Genomic DNA, 22,521 nt, shown 5'->3' with positions numbered 1-22,521 from the left:
CCAAAATGACAAAGTCTGCAGGGAAGAAGAGCTTATCCACCTTTACTAACACGTCCTCCACGTTGCCTCGTGGGTATGTAATAGAACGATCAGCCAATTGTAGAGACATGTAGGTGGGCTTTGGATCAGGAAAATTCAAATTTTTGAAGATATACAATGGCATCAGATTGCTTGCTCCTAAATCGCACAGGCATTTGTCGAAAGATAACTTTCCGATGGTGCAAGGAATGGTGAAGCTACCTGGATCTTTAAGCTTTGGAGGTAATTTTTATTGCAGCACATCACTGCACTCTTCCGTTAGAGCAACGGTATCAAGGTCATCCAGTTTCACCTTCCTTGAAAGAATACTCTTCATGAATTTCGCATAACTAGGCATTTGCTCCAGAGCCTCAGCACAAGGTATGTTGATGTGAAGTTTCTTGAACACCTCCAGAAACTTACCGAACTGCTTATCCAATTTTTGTTGTTGCAATCTCTTAGGGAAAGGTGGTGGAGGATAGAGCTGTTTATCCCCTGTATTACCCTCAGGCAGAGTGTTTCAACAGTAGTCTTCCTTGGTTCCGCTGCTTTCTCCTTTTTCTTCTCTTCTTCATCAACAACTTCAGCTTCTCCATCTTTCGCTTTTTCAGCATCAGCAAATTTTCCAGACCTTAAGGTGACAGCATTTACTTGCTCCTTAGCTTCCTTCCTACCTGGAACTTCAGTATCGCTGGGAAGTATGCCAGGTTGACAATTGAGTACAACATTGGCTAACTGACCGATTTAATTTTCCAAGGTCTTGAAAAAAATAACCTAACTTTTGTACAACAGCTTGAGCTCCTCGAAATCAACACTAGAAGGTAGAGCAGCACCTCCTTATTGAGGATATGATTGCCTTTGAGCGTAATGCTGTGGTTGCTGGAATCCAGGTGGATTAAACTGTTTACTTACGCCTTGCTGATATGGTTGCTGAATAGCATTCTGATTATTGCTCCAGCTAAAATTGGGATGATTTCTATTGTTAGGATGATAAGTAGCTGGCACAGGCTGCTGCGGTCGCTGATAATTGTTCACATACTGAACAGATTTATTAACAAGAGAACACTAATCCGTAGCATAAAAACCTGCACAAAGCTCACAGACCATAGCTATCTGATTGACTCCATAGTTGGCTAAAGAATCGACCTTCAAAGACAGTGCTTGGAGCTGCGCTGCAATAGCTGTAGCTGCATCGACTTCCATAATACATGCTACCTTCCCAAGCATCATCCTTTCAGTTGGGTTTTGATGCTCATTTACAGCCATAGTTTCAATAAAATTATAAGCCTCAGTATAGCTTTTGGCCCACAAGGAACCTCTAGCTGCTGCATCGAGCATGGGCCGAGATTGGGCCCCCAAACCATTATAGAAACCAGTGATCACCATCTAGTCAGGCATACCATGATGTGGACACTTTCCCAATATCTCCTTGTAGCGCTCCCAAGCTTCACACATAGATTCTGTTGGTTGCTGTGCAAATTGAGTAAGAGCACTCCTCATAGCTGCAGTCTTCGCCATTGGATAGAACTTCACCAGAAACTTTTGCGCAAGATCTTGCCAAGTAGTGATGGATCCAGCTGGATCAGAATGTAACAAGTCCTTAGTTTTATCCCTCAGAGAGAATAGGAAAAGCCTTAGCTTGATAGCCTTATCAGTCATACCATTATATTTAAAAGTATTACAGATCTTGACAAAATTCCTGATATGCATGTTGGGGTCTTCAGTCGCAACACCTCCGAAAGAAACAGAATTATGCACCATCTGAATAGTGCCCGGATTGATTTCAAAAGTGTTAGCCTGAATAGGCGGATGAAGGATGCTTGACTGAATGTCATCAATTTTAGGCCGAGAAAAGTCCATAGAGCTGGATCTGCTGCTGGAACTATACGATCACCCATGATTACTGGTTCTTTCTGCTCATCTCTTATCTGAATCTTCAAAATCTATCTTCTCCGGAATATCAAGTACTGAGTCTGTCTCCTCAGCCGTATCTAAAGTTCTCTTGTGAGTGCGAGAACGTGTTTGCATAAACACTCGCTAGAGTACCTGAAACACAACTGGAAACAATAAGTAACACGTCTTAATCAATGAGTCCTAATGACCACTGATGGCAAGTACATAAACTAAACAAATACGCCGAGTCCCCGGCAGCGGCGCCAAAAACTTGTTAGGCACAAAACACGCGCTAATATTCATGCAAGTATACGCGTTCGCAGTAATATAGAATAAATTCTAGTTCATTCCCACAGAGACTCGGACTAATTATGTTCAATTAACACTTACTCACCAATGTATGATTACTTCTCAATGTCAAGACAATAACACTTAAATTGATTAACTAATTATTAACTATAATTAACTACGAGAATTAAACACTTAATTGGCACTTGAATTAACAATATTAAACACACATGAGATCATAACTTCATTACTACTTCCTTCAATAGTCATTGTTAACCCTTAGCATGAAACGGTGATGATTAATCGAACAACACGAAACTGATAAAAGCCAACTTTCATTGTACTAATACCATTCTACCAAACATCCATAATTAAGATAGAAGTTGAATAGGCATCAATTATGTTGAGACCCTATATGTCTACAAAATTTGACAACATAACGATTTAAGCACAAGTTATTCTTTATGATTACATAGGGCAAGTAAAACAGTTAGAGTTACCCACTAATCATGCATACATATACATGAACCTATGCTAGCATGGCAAGTTCTAAACCTCAAGATCCACCGTTGCTTCACAGGAGATTAACAACCTATCTTATATGTTCGCGACGCACATAAGACGAATAAGCACAACCTAAGCTAGATATCATACGATCATCACACACTAAGGTATTAAACAACTAACTAAAGAAATCCATAGTAAATCCGTTATGACCCCATGATCATGATTAGCCCATGACAGAACTCATCGTCACCATGGGTTCATATGAAAACATGATAATAACACACAATATAAACTAATAAAAATACTTATTAAAACCAGAGTACGTCACAAGAGTAAATAGGTTCAAAGTAAAGAAAACTAGCATCCACTGATACAACGAATAAAAGAATCACAAGAAAATGTATGCTTCCTCTTCTTCATTGTGATGTGCTAAAACGGTCTTATTCCTTCTCTCCTTGCTCCTTGCTTGATACCAGACTTTGTGAAACGTCTCAGAAAACTACTTATATAGAAACCCATAAGAACCAGCCGTCTCAGAAGTCCATCAGAATAAGGATTAAAAAATCAGTATTTAAAATTCTTGACCCTGAGCGGTCGCCCAGCATTCCTGAGCGGGCGCCCAAGCTCTTGAGCGGCCGCCCAGCATTCCTGAGCGGCCGCCCAGCATTCCTGAGCGGGCGCCCAGCAGGCTACTGGAAAATTTCTCATTCTGCTTCCGATTTCTGCTGCGTTCTGCTCCTAACTTCTCACAACCAATGCCAAGCACTTCCCTAGGCTTATTTCTGATGAATTCTTCCTATATACACAAATTATACCCTGAAATGCAAAAACACTAGAAAAATGCATCAAATACACAAAATACCTGATTTCAAGACATCAATTCAATCCATTATAAGACGTTCTAAGTGGTATAAAATGCCACTTATCAGCCTGTAGCAAGTATTTCATGTTCCTTTGGTGGCCAGCTTCTCTTTCTTCCTCCAATAAGTCCACGTTCGCCCTTAGTCCAAAACTGTTGGTTTCCATATTGTAGACCTCCGTTCGGTATAATTCCAGTCCCACTTCGACTAGGACCAGGGCTTCGGTTCCATAGGCCATTCTGAAAGGAGTTTCCCTTGTTGAAGTCCTAGGGGTGTTCGGTAGGCCCACAAGATCCGAGGGAGTTCTTCTGACCACCTTCATTTAGCTTCGCCCAACCTCTTCTTTATCCCCTGAAAGATTACTTTATTTGCCGTTTCTATCGCCCCATTTCCTTGCGGGTGGGCGACTGAGCTAAATCTTTATTCGATTCCGAAGTGGTGCAAGAACTTACGAAATTTGTTTCCAATAAACTGAGTCACATTATCAGAGATGCAAATCTTCAGAATTCCGAATCGGAGAATAATCTGTTCTAGGAAGAACTTCTTTGCTGCTTCTTCGGTTATGGCCGACAAATGTCAGGCTTCGACCCACTTGGTCATGTAATCAATGGTAATTATGCAATACTTGGCTTGCTTCGTGCTAGTTGGGAGAATGTCGACTATTTGCACGGCCCACACGACGAACGGAATGGGACTTAGAACGGAAGTCATTTCTTCTAGGGGTTACCTCGGAACAGTAGTGAACAACTGGCATTGTACACACCTTTTGGCGTACTCACTGGCGTCGGCCTTTAAGGTTGGCCAAAAAAATCCTTGGCAAAGGATTTTGAAGGCGAGGGACTGATCGGCCAAATGTTCACCACAAATTCCTTCGTGCACTGCCACAAGAGCTTGATGTTGTTCTTCGGTGTTTAGGCATCTAAGGAGGGGCTGACTGACTGATCGGCGATACATTTTTTCATTAATGATAGTGTAGCTCGATGCTCTGTACTTTATCTTTAGCGCCTCCCTTCGGTTCAGAGGTAGAATACCTTTCTCCAGAAATTTCCTTAGGGGAGTCATCCAATCATTCCCTGATGAATCTTCAAACATTCTTTCTTCTCGATCGAAGGCGTCTTGGCTTCGGTGGGTAGATAAAAATAGTTAGGCTCTGTGTCTCAGCCAAGCTGGCCTAGAAAGGACGCTTACCCGTCCATTGCTCTCCCTTCCAATTTGACTTATCTCAAATGTTTCAAATGATAGAGAAGCATCTTTTACCTTGGTGGCGTAAGCCTTCGTCTGGGGGTCTTTGTTCATATTCTCCAAAGAAGTGCTTTACAACCAGCATAGAGTCGCTGAAGGCCCTTAGGTGCTTCGTCTCAAGGCTTCGGGCCAACTCCATCCCTGCGAGGAGTGCTTCGTACTCCACTTCATTGTTCGTTAGAGGAAAGTCGAATCTTATAGCTTGGCATATCTCGAACCCTTCGGGGATGGAAAGTATTAAGCCGGCCCCATACTTTTTTCCATCTACCGACCCATCTACAAAGAGTTTCCATTTTCCAGGGGTCCGAATGAGATTTTCATCGGGCGTGAGATCCTACGGCCCCGAGAATGTGCACTCAACCACAAAGTCCGCCAGGGCTTGGGCCTTGATCGCCGTTCTAGGGACATACTCGAGATCAAATTCCCAAAGTTCAATGGACCAGGCCACTACTTTTCCCGAGGCTTCGGGCCTCGTTAAAATCTTCTTTAGAGGTTGACTGGTGATAACTTGAATCATTCGACTTTGGAAGTAATATCGTAATTTTCAGGAGGTCATAACCAACCCATATGCGAATTTTTCGGCATTGGGGCACCTCATCTCTGCGTCCTTGAGGACATATGACACGTAGAACACAGGGTGTTGATTGCCTTCATGATTTTTCACAAGCACGGCCCCTAGGGTTCTGTTGGACACAGCCAGGTAAAGCTGGAGAGTTTCCTTCGAATCAGGCCTTATTAGGAGTGGTGCCTTGGTAAGGTATTCTTTCACTTCCTCGAATGCTCTATGATATTCGGACCCCCCACTCAAATTCTTTGACCCCTTAAGCACGGCGAAGAAAGGGAGTGCCCTTTCAGCTGATCTGGAGATGAAGCGTTGAAGGGCGGCGAGTCGGCCGGTCAGCTTTTGGATGTCTGATGCATCTAGGGGCTTCCATATTAATAACTACTCGATTTTTTCTGGGTTCGCCTCTATCCCTCGGGCACTGACCATGTAGCCCAGGAACTTGCCACTGAAGACTCCGAAGGTGCATTTGTTCGGATTGATCCTCATGTTGTTTCTCCAGAGCATTTCGAAGCACTCTTTCAAGTCTTCAACATGATCTTGGAACAATGATTTTACAATCATGTCATCCACAATGCTTCATATTCCGACTGATCTATTCTTTAAAGACCTTGTTTACCATTCATTGGAATGTGGCTCCAGCGTTCTTTAGTCTGAAGGGCATTTTAATATAAGCATAAGTCCCCCTCAGAGTTATGAACGCTGTCTTGGGCACATCCTTATCATTCATGGCAATTTGATGATATCCAGAAAAAGCATCAAAAAAACTAAGTACCTCGAATCCTTCCAATGCATCTATCAGCTGGTCGATGCTAGGCAAGGGGTAGTGGTCCTTCAGACATGCTTTATTGAGGTCCGTATAATCTACGCACATCCTCCACTTCCCATTTGATTTCTTAACAACCACCACATTGGCTAGCCAGTCAGATTATTCAAATTCTTCAATGAATTTGGCTTCCAACAGCTTCTCAACTTCGGCCTCTATGACCTTCTGTCATTTGACTGCGAATATTCTCTTCTTCTGCTTCACCGGTTTGGCCTCAGGCTGTACATTCAAACAGTGCTTCGCCGTCTTAGGATATCCAAACCGGGCATATCTTTCGGCCCCCAGGCGAACACATCATGGTATTGCCGAATGACAGCTATTACCTTTTTCTTCAGATCTGCACCCATGTTTTTCCCTATACGAACCATTTTTCCTGAATGGCCTGCATACAGCTCTACCTCTTTTCGTTTCCGCCGCGGGCGGCGATCGGGCTCGAGAGATCCGCTCCAAAATTTTCCAACTCAATATTGAGTATTTCACGGCTTCCACTAGGTTCGGCTTCGGCCCGCTTTCTTTTCCCGGTTTCGTCCGGCCCTCCGTATTCTTGATCCTTCTCCAGGTCCTCAAGCATTATGATTCTGGCAGTTTTTTGATCGGCCCTCATTTCTCCGACCCCTTTCTTGGTTGGAAACTTAAGTTTAAGATGGGGGTATAGACTACACCGCTTCAAAAGGTCGACAAGAAAGGTCTTCTGAATATGGCATTGTATGGGCTCTCAATCTGAACCATATAGAACTTCATCGGCTTCTCAACAATATATGGCAATTTGCCAGGAGGACAGGAAGCGTGATTGTTCCCTCAAACTGAATGGGATATCCCCCAATGGCGTAAAGAGGAGCCTCATTGCAGGGCTCTAACTGTTCTCCGGCCAAATTCATCTTGCAGTAGGTTTTATGGAACAGTATGTTGGCCGAACTCCGGGTATCTACCATCACCTTCCATATTTTATTTTGCCCCATGATAAGGTTTATAATGAGAGGGTTCTCGTGCGGGCGAATGACATCCTCGTAGTCCTCAGTGCTGAAAGTCATGGGTATGTGGGGCTTCTCCTGACCGAACTGGTAGAGATTGTATACCTGTCGGGCATACTTTTTCTTGGTTGTCTTGCTATCCTTATCTAGGATACTGCCCCCATATATAGTCTTTACTTCGCCCCTTATCCTATCCCTTCATTCTGGTTTTTCGGCTTCTATCTCTTCCTCCTGGTTCTCCTTCGGCCCCAGTCTGTCTTGAGATCTGGATCGGATGAACTGATTAAGTTTGCCGTCTTTGATCATACGCTCAATTAGTCTTTTGAGGTGTTATTCCCCTCATCCCTGTGGTAGTCGCAGTATTTGTCGGGGTTCTTCTTATGGTTTGGGACCTTCATTTTTGCCGGTCGATCGAACCCAGCTTGCCCTTGATTTCATGGAGAATCTTGGAGATCGGCGCATTCAAAGGGTGAACACGGCCGAATCTCTATCTCGTCGTCGGTCGGCCCCTCGATCCGTCTCTTTTCTTCCTTCTTTCCTACCATCCCTTCGGTTAGAGCTTGATCTTGAGCCTTCGTATTTGTCAGCTCGCTTCGATCGGTCATCCCTTCGGGAATCCTTATACCCCCCAATACTTTCCATTTTTCGGCGAATGTTCTCGCCCCTCACATATATCATTCAGGGATCTATGGGGAAAATCGTAAAGAGATGAACGAAGCTTTTTACCTTTATAGGGGTCCAACCTCGCCATCAAGAAGCCCATTGCCTTGACCTTGTCCAGATTAGTAACCATTCCAGCTTCCTCCTTAAACCGAGCGAGATAATCCCCCAACTCCTCGTTAGCCCTCTGTCTACAGTGGACCAGGGCTTCAGTGTCCTTCGCCTTTCGGCACAGGTGAGAGTAGTACTTCAGAATCTTCTTTTTCGGTTGCTTGTAGGATCCAATGGACCTAGGCTTAATGGATTTGTACCACATCGAAGCTGACCCCTTCAGATAGGTCTTGAACATTTTGCACAACATGATATCATTATGACCCATCCCGATCATTAGCAGCTCGTACTTTTTGCAGTGGTCCTCGGGGTCTCCCTTCCCGCTGAACTCACTCATCTTAGGGAATGCCTTACTTCGCCCGGAGGGGGTCGATACTGTTCAATTTCTTGGGTCACGACCGGCTCCCTATCGGCCCTACTATCGCCGAACAAGGCCTTTTCTAGACGAGTGAGCCTGAGGCGGAATCCGTCGGGCTCCTCGTCTGAGTCAGATGAGAAGTATTGCTTCGTTCTCTTCCTTCGGGGATGCGAATCAGAGTCAGACTCATCTTCTTCGTCATGTGCCCTTCAATCTCTTTAATCCTTATTCGTTCTTCCCTGTTCGTCGGCCTGCAATGCTTCACATAGGGTCTTTTCTTGCAGTTCAATTTCTTCTCTTTGAAGCTGTTGGGCCTTGAGTCGCAGCGCATCAGCCTCTCTCCGCTTAGCGCGGGCTTCTGCATCCTTTTCTGCTTGGTCCCTTTTGGCCTTGCCCTTCTCCGCGGCCTTTTCTGCCCGGATCTTTAGGAGAAGGCTTCTTCTTCAGGAGTTAATGTGATGACTCCATCCCCGTCCACTAGGGTGGATTATTCCCCTTGTCGGAAAACCAGGTGGCGGTGAATGCTCATGAATTATTTCTGTCATGCTCCGTTATCTCGGCTTGTAACTCTCGTAGTCCCACAGACGGCGCCAAATGTTACGCCCAGATTCCTTCGGAGGATGAACAGGCTTCGACCTCCATGAAGATAGCTTCGAATTAGACCTGAAAGTGAAGAGAATGCGAGAGTTTGTACCCCCGATTTATCTCCGGTGTGAGAATAAGAATCTGGTTGTAAAGTGGGTGGAAAATGCTAGAAAAGCAGAATGTTTTGAGAGAATGTGTGTATGTTTTGTCTTACTTTTCAAGGGGTTTTACACCCAATTTTGTCATGAATGCTCATCTGTTACTCATCATTAAGGAGGGAGTGAAAAGGGGGCGTTATGTCCCTTCTGTATTCCAATGTTGGGGAGAAAAGTGGGCCCCGACCTGAGGTTCTCCATGGGCCTTTAGCTAATGGGCCTGGTGGACCTTCGGCCCAATAGTCCAATCGTCCGATAGGCCTTCGTTCAGTGGGTCTTATAGGGCCTGTAGCCAACACATCCAGAATTAGAGGGGAAAATTGTAAAACTCAGCTATAACATAGAAAATGCATATATAGTTAGTATGTGTATATACTTATAGTTACTACCCATTAAGTGTGCGGATGAGTTGTGACTTGTGAGACTGTAAATAAAAATGCAGCAATGTAGAATAACTAATATTGTTGCCTCTGGAATGGTGGATTACAATTATTTTAGATTGTTTTATAGTCATTAAAATTAGAGCTACATTGAAATCTTGCTAGATATTTTTTTAATAATTACATATACATTGCAATCGTGTTAGATATTCTAAATCAACATTTCTATGATTTGGGCTTGGTCGGAGTAAAGAGTACTTCAGATTAACCATTCTAAGAATCAAACTCTTTCTATGTTGTCAGCTTGTATTTTATTATTCAACTTTAGTTTTATGTATCTTTGCATTCTGTTATCTAGAAGTGGTAAAAATGAGATTCAAAAGGGATAAAAAGCATACCGTAAATTACCATGATCTGTATTTTTTAAATACATACCCCCTCCGTCCCATTGAATTCTATACGTTACTTTTTAGCACGATTTTCAATGCTCATTTAAAACATAAATCCACAATATTTTTTTAATTTTTTCTGAATAAAAGTTTCATGTATAAATTTTATTTAAAATAAAAAAATTTGAAAAAACATTATCAAACTATACTTTATAGAAGCCTCGAAATACGTGCAAATAGTAAACGTATACAATCGAACGGGACGGAGGTAGTATTACATTGAAGTATGTATATTATACATACTTAACATTCCATTTTATGTCAATATCTCATTTGTTCTCTTATTATTATGAACTAGCTCTATAGCTCGTGCGAGGCACGGTATGTTCTAAAATATTACAATATTTTTATTAATTTCAGTGTTTTTTTGGGATATTTGAAAATTTAAATTAGTGATAAATATTGACGGTTATCAACCTTATTTTTCTATGTGGTATTCAAAGAAGTTCCCAATGGCAATTATTATTGTCGACTTGTTTGATACTCCATAATATGTATTTTGTATTTGTGTTGTATTGGTGATAATTTTGTGTAACACACATGCATAGTGTATATGTGACTATTACTATTGACGTAGCAATATATAATTTAATCTGTAAAAAAATATTTTTTGTGTTGTATTGACAAGAATTTCATGTATTATACGTGCATGATGTTTTAAATGTGATTATGTTATTGTCTATTTTGTAAGTAAGAATTTGATACTCATAATAGTCATCAATAATCGTATTAAATTTCAAACAGTTTAAAAAATATAATGTTTTGCAAGTATACTCTAAAATTAGCGAGTGATGTTTTTTATCAGCTACTTAAACCATGATTAATATGATACATGTTATTAAAAAATTTGATGTAATTTAATCATGTTTATATTAATAAATATCTGAGATATCTAATTCTTAATTAAATTAATAACTTTTTAAATGATATATATTATTGAAAGTAACATATGTATGCATATATATGTAAGTGTGTGTATATATATAGCTATTAATTACAAAAGATTAATGAAAGTAACATTAATGAAGATTAGCTATTAATGGATATTAAATACGAAATAATAAATAGGATAAGGGTTAAACTTATCATTTTACATTGAATAAGTTGTCTCACCCAACCCCCATTTGCTCTATTATATATATAATAGATGTAATCTTTGATTTGTCTACATGTCACTTTAATTTTTTAATAAATTTTTGTTAATGGTAAATATGTGTGTTTTTATATTCCCATATAAAAATAAATTCTTCTCATTATTAAATTTTGTTTTATTTTTATTAATCATTTTACATTTTTATGTTTTCAATTTTTTTTCTGTTAGTCATGTTTTTTGCCCATATATTTAACTAAAAGTTACCAAACGAGTCAAATGGTTATCACCGTTTAAACCTTGAATTTCTAATTGTGTAGGATCTTCTGACAATTTTTTTTGTCATTGAGATATGCAATCTCGAAGAATAGATTGTACCGAGATACAAAATAAGAAAAGGAAAAGGAGTTTCCTTAATACAATAAAGTTTATCATCTAACCGAAGGTCATGCATGATGGCCCCGAAAACTTAGATAATAACGCCTTAAGGTCTGAAGAGAGAAACACCAAAATAACTAAATAAAAGCAAGATTACTTATCTGGTGTAAATGCTCGAGCAAACTACTTATTGAAGATCCAAATCTTTGATTTTCGTGACCAGTTCATCTACCATTCGGTACAAAAGCCAAACCTGAAAAAAATAACCAACGGATTCAGTCATTTAAGCATTATCGACACGTAAATTTAATTTATTCAGGTCTCAAAATTAGTAAAATAATTAAAATAGTTAGTGAAATAAACATAATATAAAATCTAACCAAAGGGAAATCCTTTGGTTAGATGATAAATGTTGTGCATATGTTGTGTACTTGATGATTTCATAAGACAAAACACCTAAGTAGATTTTACTTAGTGAAATAATGTTGCACCCGACGGATAAGAATTATAGTCCCGATGGATAACTCATTATAGTCCCGACGGATGATGATTTATTATCCATCGAGTGAGTAGCTTATGTAATAATAAGTCTGTAGCACATTTCTGCATACACCTTTGTATAGAGTCTGTAGTAGCATATAAGTCATGTTGACTTTAACTAGATATGCAGAATAGGTTGATTAATTGTACATAGATGATGTCTTGTAATTCTGCATAAGTGAAATGAAGTCAAGTGCTTGATTGTTACCCGACGGATAAACTACAAAGCACCCGATGGATGATCAACAACTCGACGGATGATCAACAATCCGACGGATGATCATGAAACCAACGGATAAAGAATTCAAACATCAGTTGACAGTGACAACTGGTCATATGTGTCGGGATGTATGCAAAAGGAATGAGGAAGCCTATTAACCGGGTAATAGAGAACAAAGTAGCAAAGCATAAAAACTGATAGTTTTATAATGATTCTATCTTTTGACTTTGTAATCTTGGTAATATATAAAACAAGAAGTAGCAAATAGAAACAAAGATCTGAGATACAAAAAGTGAGAAACATTTGTAAGCAGAATTATTAGCATTTCTCTGTATTCTCAATAGTTCAAATTTGTAAGCAGTTGTGAGTATTCTTGCACACAAAGTTCTCTCGATATAATATATATCTCTGGTGGAATTGTTTAAATCCACCAGAAAGTTTTTAAAGACTCTTGTTTTTAAATTACTTATGTTTTGATTCACTTAAATTTTTATTCCGTATTGTGCTAATCAAAACATATATTTGTATTCGAGTTTGAACATTTTTATTTTAAGAAAAAGGTTCAAGAATTCCATTCAACCCCCTTCTGTAATTCTTGATATATTGTTAAGGGACTAACAATTGGTATCAGAGCAAGCTCTTAATCTACAAAGAGTTTAAAGATCAAAACAATTCAGCAAGATTAACAAGAAGGATGTTGGAGTCAAGATTCCTTTTCTAGATAAAGATAATTACCATCATTGGAAGGTAAAGATGCATCTTCATATGCTTTCTCAAGATGAGGCCTATGTGGACGGCATAGAAAAAGGCCCTCATGTTCCAATGAGAGCTGCAATAGGAAACGAGCCATCAGTTCCCAAGCCAAGGCATGAATGGTCTGATCCTGACATTGAACAAGTCAGGAAGGATAAAAGGCCATGAATTCTGTTTAATGGAGTTGATGCAGACATGTTTGATAACATTATCAACTGCAAAACTGCCAAGGAAGTCTGGGATACTATACAGATAATCTGTGATGGCACTGAGCAAGGTAGAGAAAATAAGATGCAGCTCTTGATTCAGCAATATGAGCATTTTCACAATGAGGAAAGTGAGTCTCTCACTGACATTTTAGTAGGTTTCAAAAACTACTAAATGCTTAAGTTGCATGGAAGAGTCTATCAGACTAAAGACTCTAATCTGAAATTCCTTAGATCTCTTCCAAAGGAATGGAAACCAATGACAGTCTCATTAAGAAACTCACAAGATTTTAAGGAGTTTTCTTTGGAGAGACTGTATGGCATCCTGAAAACCTATGAGCTTGAAATAGAGCAGGATGAAAGGATGGAGAGAGGAAAGAAGAAAGGAGGATCCATTGCACTAGTTGCTGAGTTGGAAAAGGAGAAGGAAGTGAAGATGGAAGTTGTTGAATCAACTTCTAAGGTCTGTGAGAACAAGGGCAAGGGGCTTGCAGTAGAAAGTGAAGATTCATTGAGCCAAGATGACATGGAGGACATTGATGAGCACCTAGCATTTCTCTCCAGGAGATTTGCCAAGCTCAAGTTCAAGAAGAACTTTGGAGCAGCCAAGCCAATAGAAACATGGTGGATAAGACAAAATTTAAATATTTCAAATATGGCTTGGCAGGGCATTTTTCCAATGAGTGTAGAAAGTCAGATTCCAGTAAGAAAAAGTTTGAGTCTGTGGATTATAAGCAAAAATACTTTGATCTACTCAAACAAAAGGAAAGGGCTTTTATTACACAAGAAAATGACTGGGTAGCAGATGGTCTGGATGAAGATGAAGATGTCATCCATGTCAATCTAGCCCTAATTGTAATAACCCCAAAATTTTGGACTTTTTGTAACCCTTATGAATAGTGATTTTGCTGATTATGCTGAATAAGAAAACTTTTCATACCACACTTTGTAGAGGTTCTTTTATTGTTATTCTGAGATCTTATTAGTACTCTATATGGTATATAAGTGTATGTGAAGATCGTCAGAATCCAAATTCGAACACTTTGATTTTTCCCGAAAATCCACCAGATACCGAAAGAATTGAGTATAAGGTAACAGGATAAAAAGGATTTAAATTGAAGGATTTAAATTGAAGGATTATGAGAGGATCATAAAAGGAATATAATGTATTGAGAAAGGTTAAGGGAACCTAAGTAATTAGATCCCGGGTATGATCCCTCAAACGATAAACGAAAATGAAAGTTAAGCGAACCGTATAACAGATCAGTGATCATTAGCCAAGTAATTAGGAGTTAATCAAAGAGTTAGTGATGATGATGTCATCACACCAACAAGAAGAAGACAAGTGTGGGAAGATGACATAAAAGGATGACATAAGCATGACACAATGGGAAGGAATTGTTGGTTGATTATAAGCCACACAAATTTTACCATGGTAAAAGGTTAATTAACAACAAAAACAAAGCAACCAAGCAAACACATTCTTTCTCTTCCCCCCATCTCCTTGCTCACGGTTTTTTGAAGAAAAACAAGAAGAAAAATTTCCAAACCCAAGCTCCATCATAAATTCAAGAGGTTTGTTTCTTTGGATCCTATTTCATAAACTAAGAAGAGCAAGTAGTTTGAGTGCTTGAATCAAAGGTTTTCTATCTCAAACAAATCATTTTAGTTTAGGGGTGAATAGTAACTTTCAAGAACAAATTTTTGATTCTTGATTTATTTGTAAGGTCAAGGTAGTTAAGCATAAATAGAGGCTTCCATGGGCATTCCAAGGATCTTTCATGGATTAAAAGCTTCAAGGAAGGTATAAAACGTCAAACCCTAGTTTTACTTTGAATATTTAGGAGTGGTTTTGATTAATATAGTTCATGAGAAGCATGATGCTTGTGTGTTTAAAGTTTGGTTGGGTTTGTAGCGATTTGGATGATTGAATCTTGTTTATAGTTAATGAAACTTAAGTATAAGCTTTTAGTCATGATTGAGAGTAGTATAAATTGGAAATCTTGAGATGTTGGGACTGTTGTAGTAGAGTATGGATGGAGTTTGGTTGTAGTAATGATTGTGGGATTGATTTGGAGTTGTACAAATTTGGTAATCGCGTAAATATAGCCGTCGTAATGCCCGATTTACCTTAGACTGCTTTTGTTCTTAACATCAGAACCCGTGAACTCACTGTTAGGTTTTGACCATTATCATATTAGATAGTTCATGTTACGAGCTTCGTTTTGATATGTGGTTCGCTTAAATCCGATGTACGGTTTAGGAGAAAACGACCGTTTTAAGTAACGATATTTCGCGAATGAACCATTACCCCTCGCCTTACTTTGAAACCTATGTTAGGCCCTTAAATGACTAATTGGAGTATGAAACAATTATGTAAAGTGGACTAGGCAGTTGGTAGGGTATTTGCGAAAGCGTCACCTTAAAATTCGTAACGGGTAATTTATTAAAAATGGTGGAGCCGAGGGTACTCAAACGACTTATGTGATTTGTTAAGCGTAGAAATGACCATAAGCAAACGTTAGGGTTCAATTGGTTAAAGTCTATTTTTAAGCGACCGTTATTTAATTCTGGCTTATGTTGTTGTTCATAGGTTACCGGACTCACTCTAAGCTTAAGTCTACCCCGGAGCACTCAGGCAAGTTTTCTACCCGTTATACTGTTGTTGTGATGTAAATATATGTATATGCATTATCTTGTGATAAGTGCATGATTTATTAGCAAATTTTGCGATATATTGGAGCATGCTGATGTGGTATATATGCATGTCTATTTCGTAATCTTGATATCTAGTTGTTGATTCAAATGCTTATAAGTTGCATAATACCTATGCTAGAGATAAGCAATAGTTGCGTATACCCTTAGTATAGGGGACCCAAAGGTGAACATTTTCTAAACCAGGAGTCGATGTTCCCGAGTATATTATATATATATAATATATATATTATATATATATAGATATATTTTTCAAAACTATTAATCGAATAAGGTTTATTCGATAACTTTATTTTAATTAATGAATATTAGTTTGAATATTCATTCGAGGACTTATGACTCCGTTTATTTTTTTAATGAATATTAGTTTGAATATTCATTCGAGGACTTATGACTCCGTTTATTTTATTTAATGAATATTATTTTGAATATTCATTCGAGGACTTATGACTCCGCTTATTTTATTAAATAATATTCTTTATTTTATTAAGGAATAGTGTTCGATAATCAAACTTATTTTCGATTATTCAAATAAAGATCTTACTTTCGTATAAGTATATCTTTGGTTATTCGTTATTCATTTCAAGTATGAGTTTTTAAAACTTCTACTTCAATTATTTTTATAAGATTATTCTTTATGAGAATATTATTTAAATAATAATATTCAGATATTTTCTTATATTGGGACTGATTTATTTTATTAAATCAGCATTACTCCAAACATTCTTAAAAATATTTTCGAGTCTTCAAAATGATTTTTAAAAGTTAGGGCGGATCCCAAAACTCATTTTTTATATATTAAGATCCTCCTTTCGAAGGGGATTTAAATACTCGCTCAAAACCTGAGGGATCCGGCTCTGTGGTGATTTTATATTGCAACAAGGTTGCTGTTTTGATAAATGAATTAATTACTTACCCAACGTTCGGGAAGTAAGTCCATCTAATTGAGTCAGCATAAGCGACAGGACGGGGTACGGTCTATCAAAGTGTAAGTGGCTGGGTGGCAGCCCATCAACGCGTAAGAGGCGGGGGGCGGTCCAGCACAAGGTCCTAATGAGGCCAGGGTGATGACGGGTGGGGGATTCAATCTACTAGTGAAAAGGTACTTATTGGTATCTTTGCTTGATCACAGCAAGATATCAGGTTTATGGAAAATTCTTTTCTTTCCAAAATTCATTGGATATTGCAACTCTGTTCATACTTTACATGACAGAGGTTTTCAGGAAATATATGAGAGATATATATGGATTCTTAATATATCGGGACTTAAGTATCTCGTAACTTCATTTCATTCAATAATATTTCAAAGATCGAATCTATGCAAGTCTTATCTTGTAGTATCATCTATGTGATGACTTTTCAAACTGGTTATAACTTGAACAGTGGTAGTTCAAGTAGTATTTGGAAAAGATATAAGTATATTGGAGTATCTTGTAACTTCATCTTTTCAACTTTTATCTAGTTAATGATTATCTTATGCATGACAAAGATTTTCAGAAAAACGTTGAGACAAGGTTAGATATATGAGATCACCTTGCAACGATATTTTTATACAGTTATAAAATGGAACTCTGTGTATATTATGCATGGAAGAGGACTTCCAAGATTTTGAAAAGTATATATACATATATACTGAATATTTTGCGACTTGGTTGCGGTAAGATATCAACTGGTTCATTTCTTCTTGACCAAGATTTCATGAGTACTATGAGAATGCATATATTGTAAATCATTAACATATATTTGTTGGGCTTGTTGCTCACCCTTGCTTTCTTCTTTCATCACACAACATCAGTAGACAAGATGAACACGACCCTGCTCCCAATTCGTGAGCGGATAGGAAACGTTCCGCAGTTTTCTATAGGCGTTGATGTCGTTGTAGCTGAGGTAGGAACTACCAATAGGCTAGGCTTTCAACTTTTGATGTACCAAACTTATGTATCTTTATGAATTGTAATAATGGCAAAGAAATGTAAATTATTCAGAAACCCTTTTAAGGTGTAATGGCATATAATTGTGGAATAAAATGACTCGTGTTATTTTTGGATATTCATCTCTGAGACTATAACTTGTGGTGTGTGTGTTTATTGTGGGGTCACAGTACAGAGTAGTAGATTGTTTATTAAGATTGGGTGTTATTAAGGGAAATGGAACTCGTGACAACCCGGATCCCCGACCACGGATTTGGGGGTGTTACACTAATGGCCAAGTTTGATGAGACAGAGACAAGTCCTCAAGCAATCAGGTAATTACTACAAACCTTGCACATTTATCTAAAGTTGAGTGTAATGATGCCATAAATGACATGTCTACAGAATTATATCATTTGTGTGTTACACTTAAGTCTCTTACTAAAGAAAATGCTAAAATCAAAGAAAACAATTTGTTTAAAAAGAGGAATAATGTGCTTGAGTCTCAGTTTATTGATTTTGAAAAATTAAGAATTGAGTGTAAGATTGCCAAGGAGGAATTAACTGAGTCCTTGAAAAAGGAAGAGATTTTAAAGAAGCAGCTCGAGCGTGAACAAGAGGTGATTAAAGCATGGAAAACATCCAGGGATGTCCATGCTCAAATCACCAAAGTTCAAGGAATTGAATCTTTTTGTGATGAAGCCTGGAAAAAGAACAAAGAAAAACTAGAACCTAATTTGGTAGATGGACTGCTAACAGATGTAGACTCGACAGATGAGGACTATCTCGGATAACAAAAAGTGTTATCCGTCGAATGATGAAAATCCTCATCCGTCGGCTGTGAGCAAGCCCATTAGCAAAGCCAAACTAATCAAGCTGAATGAGAATTATGGGTCTGTTTCCAAGAACTTTGTTTCAGAAGAGTCAAATCAAGTTAAGAAAGGGAAAAAGGCTAATGTTGGTCACATGACTGTCAAACAGTTAAGTGACAGACTTGAGAAAATTGAGGTAAAAACAGAGACCAAAAGAAAAACAATAGGAATGGTAAAGTAGGGATTAACAAATACAATAACTACACACCTGATAAATATGCTCCTAGAAAAATCTGTGTCAAGTGTGGTAGTGTGAATCATTTATCTGTTAATTGCAAATCTGCCATGCCTACTCCCATGTCTGTTCAGTCTCAATTTCCTAACATGAATGCCATGCCTCCCATGCCTGTTAATGCTATGCCTACACAGAACATGAATGGACAGTTTGCTAATATGCCATTTGCACCTAATCCTTATAATGTTGCATATAGTATGCCACAAATGCCATCTAGCATGCCTTACTGGAATAATATGTTTACACCAAGCATGCCATTTCCTGTTAGTCATAATATGCATGATAATTCTGTTGCAATGAATGGTTTCAAAGGTCCAATCCAAATGACTAAGGACAAATCTGAAATTCCTAAGTCAAATGAGATAAGACCTAAGAAACAGAAAAAGAAAGCTAACAAGGGAGGACCCAAGGAAACTTGGGTACCAAAATCAACTTGATTTGATTTTGATGTGTGCAGGGAAACAGAAAGAATCTTTGGTACTTGGATAGTGGTTGTTCAAGACACATGACTGGTGATTCTACCCTGCTCACAGAGTTTAAGGAGATAGCTGGCCCAAGTATCACTTTTGGAGATGACAGCAAGGGTTATACTGTTGGATATGGCTTGATTTCAAAGGACAATGTTATCATTGAGGAGGTTGCCTTAGTGGATGGTCTCAAACACAATATGTTGAGTATCAGCCAGCTTTGTGACAAAGGCAATTCAGTAACCTTCAACTTAGAAGCCTGTGTTGTGACTAATAAAAGAAGCAACAAAGTGGTTCTCACTGGTGTGAGAAAAGGAAATGTGTATCTAGCTGATTTCAACTCATCCAAAACAGAGTCTGTAACTTGTCTTCTCAGTAAAGCAAGTCAGGATGAAAGTTGGCTATGGCACAAGAAGCTATCTCATTTAAACTTCAAGACCATGAGTGAGCTGGTAAAGAAAGAACTGGTAAGAGGCATTCCTCTAGTGGAGTTTTAAAGGATGGACTGTGTGATGCCTGCCAAAAACGGAAGCAGATCAAAGCATCATTCAAGAAGAAACTTGATTCAACAATTGAAGAGCCTTTGCAACTGCTTCACATGGATTTGTTTGGACCAGTCAATATATTGTCCATCTCAAGGAAAAGATTTTTCGTAGTAATTGTAGATGATTTCTCAAAGTTCTCTTGGACATATTTCCTAAAATCTAAAGATGAGGCTAGTGAAATCATCATCAATCACATAAGGCAAGTCAACAATCATCCTGATTTCAAAGTTAGAAGAATCAGGAGTGACAATAGAACTGAGTTCAATAATTCTGTCATGAGAGCATTTTGTGAGGAAAATGGGATTCTGCATGATTTTTTAGCAGCAAGGACTCCACAACAGAATGGAGTAGTGGAAAGGAGAATAGATCACTTATTGAAGTTGCAAGGACAATGCTTGAAGAATCTAAACTATCAACATATTTCTGGGCTGAAGCTGTAAATACTGCATGCTAGACTCATAACATTTCTCTGGTTAATCAAGCAAGATGCATGACTCCCTATCAATTGTTCAAGAACAAGAAGCCAACTCTAAACTTTTTTCATGTCTTTGGCTGCAAATGCTATATCCTAAAAAATCAAACTGATCAAAATGGGAAGTTTGATGCCAAAGCAGATGAAGGAATTTTTGTTGGATATGCTGTTGGTAAAGCATATAGAGTCTACAATCTAAGAACCAACATTGTTGTGGAATCTATACATGTTATGTTTGATGATAAAAAGATTGAAGGACTGAAAGATGGAGATTACCATGAGAGCCTCAATTCGACAATGTGGAGATGGTTAGTGATGACAGTGATGATGAAAGTGATCAAGAAACAGTGTCTAAGGATAATGCAGACAAATCTACTACCAATGAAGCACAAAACTCAATATATGTCGAGCTGCATAATGCTTCATCCTTCAGAAGGCAGCATGCGTTATCCGTCGGGAGACAACCTGCATCATCCGTCGGTACTCAAAATTCACCATCCGTCGGGTTATCAAAAGGAGCAGGAGGTCAAGACAGATCACCTATAGAAAATTATCCTCTCTAAAATTAAAGATTCACAAACTCAGGGGGAGTTTCTAGCAATCAAAACTCAATCACACATCAAGACAACATTGAGGTCTCTTCATCTAGAGCTAATCTACCTCAACAAAGAAAATGGACAAAAGATCACCCCTTTGAGCTTATCATTGGTGATGTTTCTTCTAGAGTTCAAACAAGAAGAGCAACTCAGGAAGAATGTCTATACAGCAGCTTCCTTTTCAAGGAAGAACCAAAGAAGGTTGAAGAAGCTTTGTTGGACCCTGATTGGATTTTAGCTATGCAGGAGGAGCTAAACCAATTTGAAAGGAATAATGTATGGAAGCTGGTACCCAAGCCTAAAGGAAAGAATCCAATAGACACCAAGTGGGTATTCAGAAACAATATGGATGAAAATGGCATAGTAGTCAGGAATAAAGCTAGATTGGTTGCTAAGGGCTATTGTCAGCAAAAAGGAATTAATTTTGATGAAACATTTGGTCCTGTTGCAAGACTTGAAGCCATCAGAATCTTTTTAGCCTATGCAGCCCATGCCAATTTCAAGGTCTATCAAATGTGTAACGCCCCCAAATTCGGGGTCAGGAGATTTGGTCATCACGATGAAATCTCAATCCAAAATAACCTGTTAAATCAAATAATAAATGCCAGCGGAAGATATTTAACATAAATGACCCCAACTAATCCAAGATCTTTTAAGGTTACAGTTCTAGAAACAAGATATCCAAATTCCACAATAATTTTTTTTCACTTTCTTTCAAAACTCTTTTCAATAATTCTCAATATCCAAACTTAACCCGCTAGTATAACTTCGAAATGAAGTATACTAGGCCTAAATAAAATACACAACTATAATATAATATATAAACAACTTTACATAATAAAACTTACACTAGTCCGCAAACCCTGGACCAACCACCTTCGAAAAGCTTCTTCTTTGCTTCCTCGAATTACGCGGCTAAACAGCAAGCTAATCCTCACTGGAGGTTAAAAATTTAAAAACAGGCAAGTATGAGCGGAAGAAATGCTCAGCAAGATCATTATAGTAAATATAGGGTCGTTTGATATAAACCGACATCTGCATCAGAGCAACACATTTAAAATCATAATTGCTGAATCATAAAACCTTAGTTGAGGAATCCCAGATTTAATTCCTTAATTATATTCAAAACCATTTTGATATTTTTGAGCGAAATGCTTCAGCAATACTTTGAATCTTGACGAGAGCAAAGCTCGTAAAATAGTGTTTACGGAAATATCGTAAACAACAATAACATGAAACAATGATTATGGATTGAATCATAAACTTTATTCAAAACCGAACTCTGGAAATTAATACTTATTTTGCTGTCATATCAAATTAGATATCAATACGAACTTTGATGCTCACAACATTCCATACTGAAGTCAACATCATTCATCTATACTAATACCACCTTTGATATTTAACAACAACGTAAGTATCAGCATAAATCACAATCTGAATCAAAACCGCACTTTACCATTATTCCAAAACAAACAGTTGATAAATCATTTATTCTATGAATATCAAAAATGATATGATAATTTAGATTAGGATCATTTTCCGACGGACGTACTATCACATGCTGATCAGCCCGTGTGATAGCATAAGGTCATGATTCATAGAAACGTGACCCCAAAATCACTAGTACTCAAATAAAAGGCATAACTAGCCTATG

At 38.2% G+C, this 22,521-nt stretch overlaps 1 non-coding gene across 1 annotated transcript; it reads left to right on the top strand.

Annotated features, from left to right (window-relative positions):
* Positions 1-1,414: 1,414 nt before the first annotated feature.
* LOC141722405 (small nucleolar RNA R71) lies at positions 1,415-1,521 on the top strand. The gene has a single exon (XR_012575425.1). It is a non-coding gene; the product is annotated as a small nucleolar RNA R71 (small nucleolar RNA).
* Positions 1,522-22,521: the final 21,000 nt, after the last annotated feature.

The sequence above is a fragment of the Apium graveolens genome, chromosome 4 (genome assembly GCF_009905375.1).
Source record: "Apium graveolens cultivar Ventura chromosome 4, ASM990537v1, whole genome shotgun sequence".
Taxonomy (NCBI): domain Eukaryota; kingdom Viridiplantae; phylum Streptophyta; class Magnoliopsida; order Apiales; family Apiaceae; genus Apium; species Apium graveolens.
The sequence above is the reverse complement of the archived record's forward strand: the minus strand, read 5'-3'. Positions and strand labels throughout refer to the sequence as shown.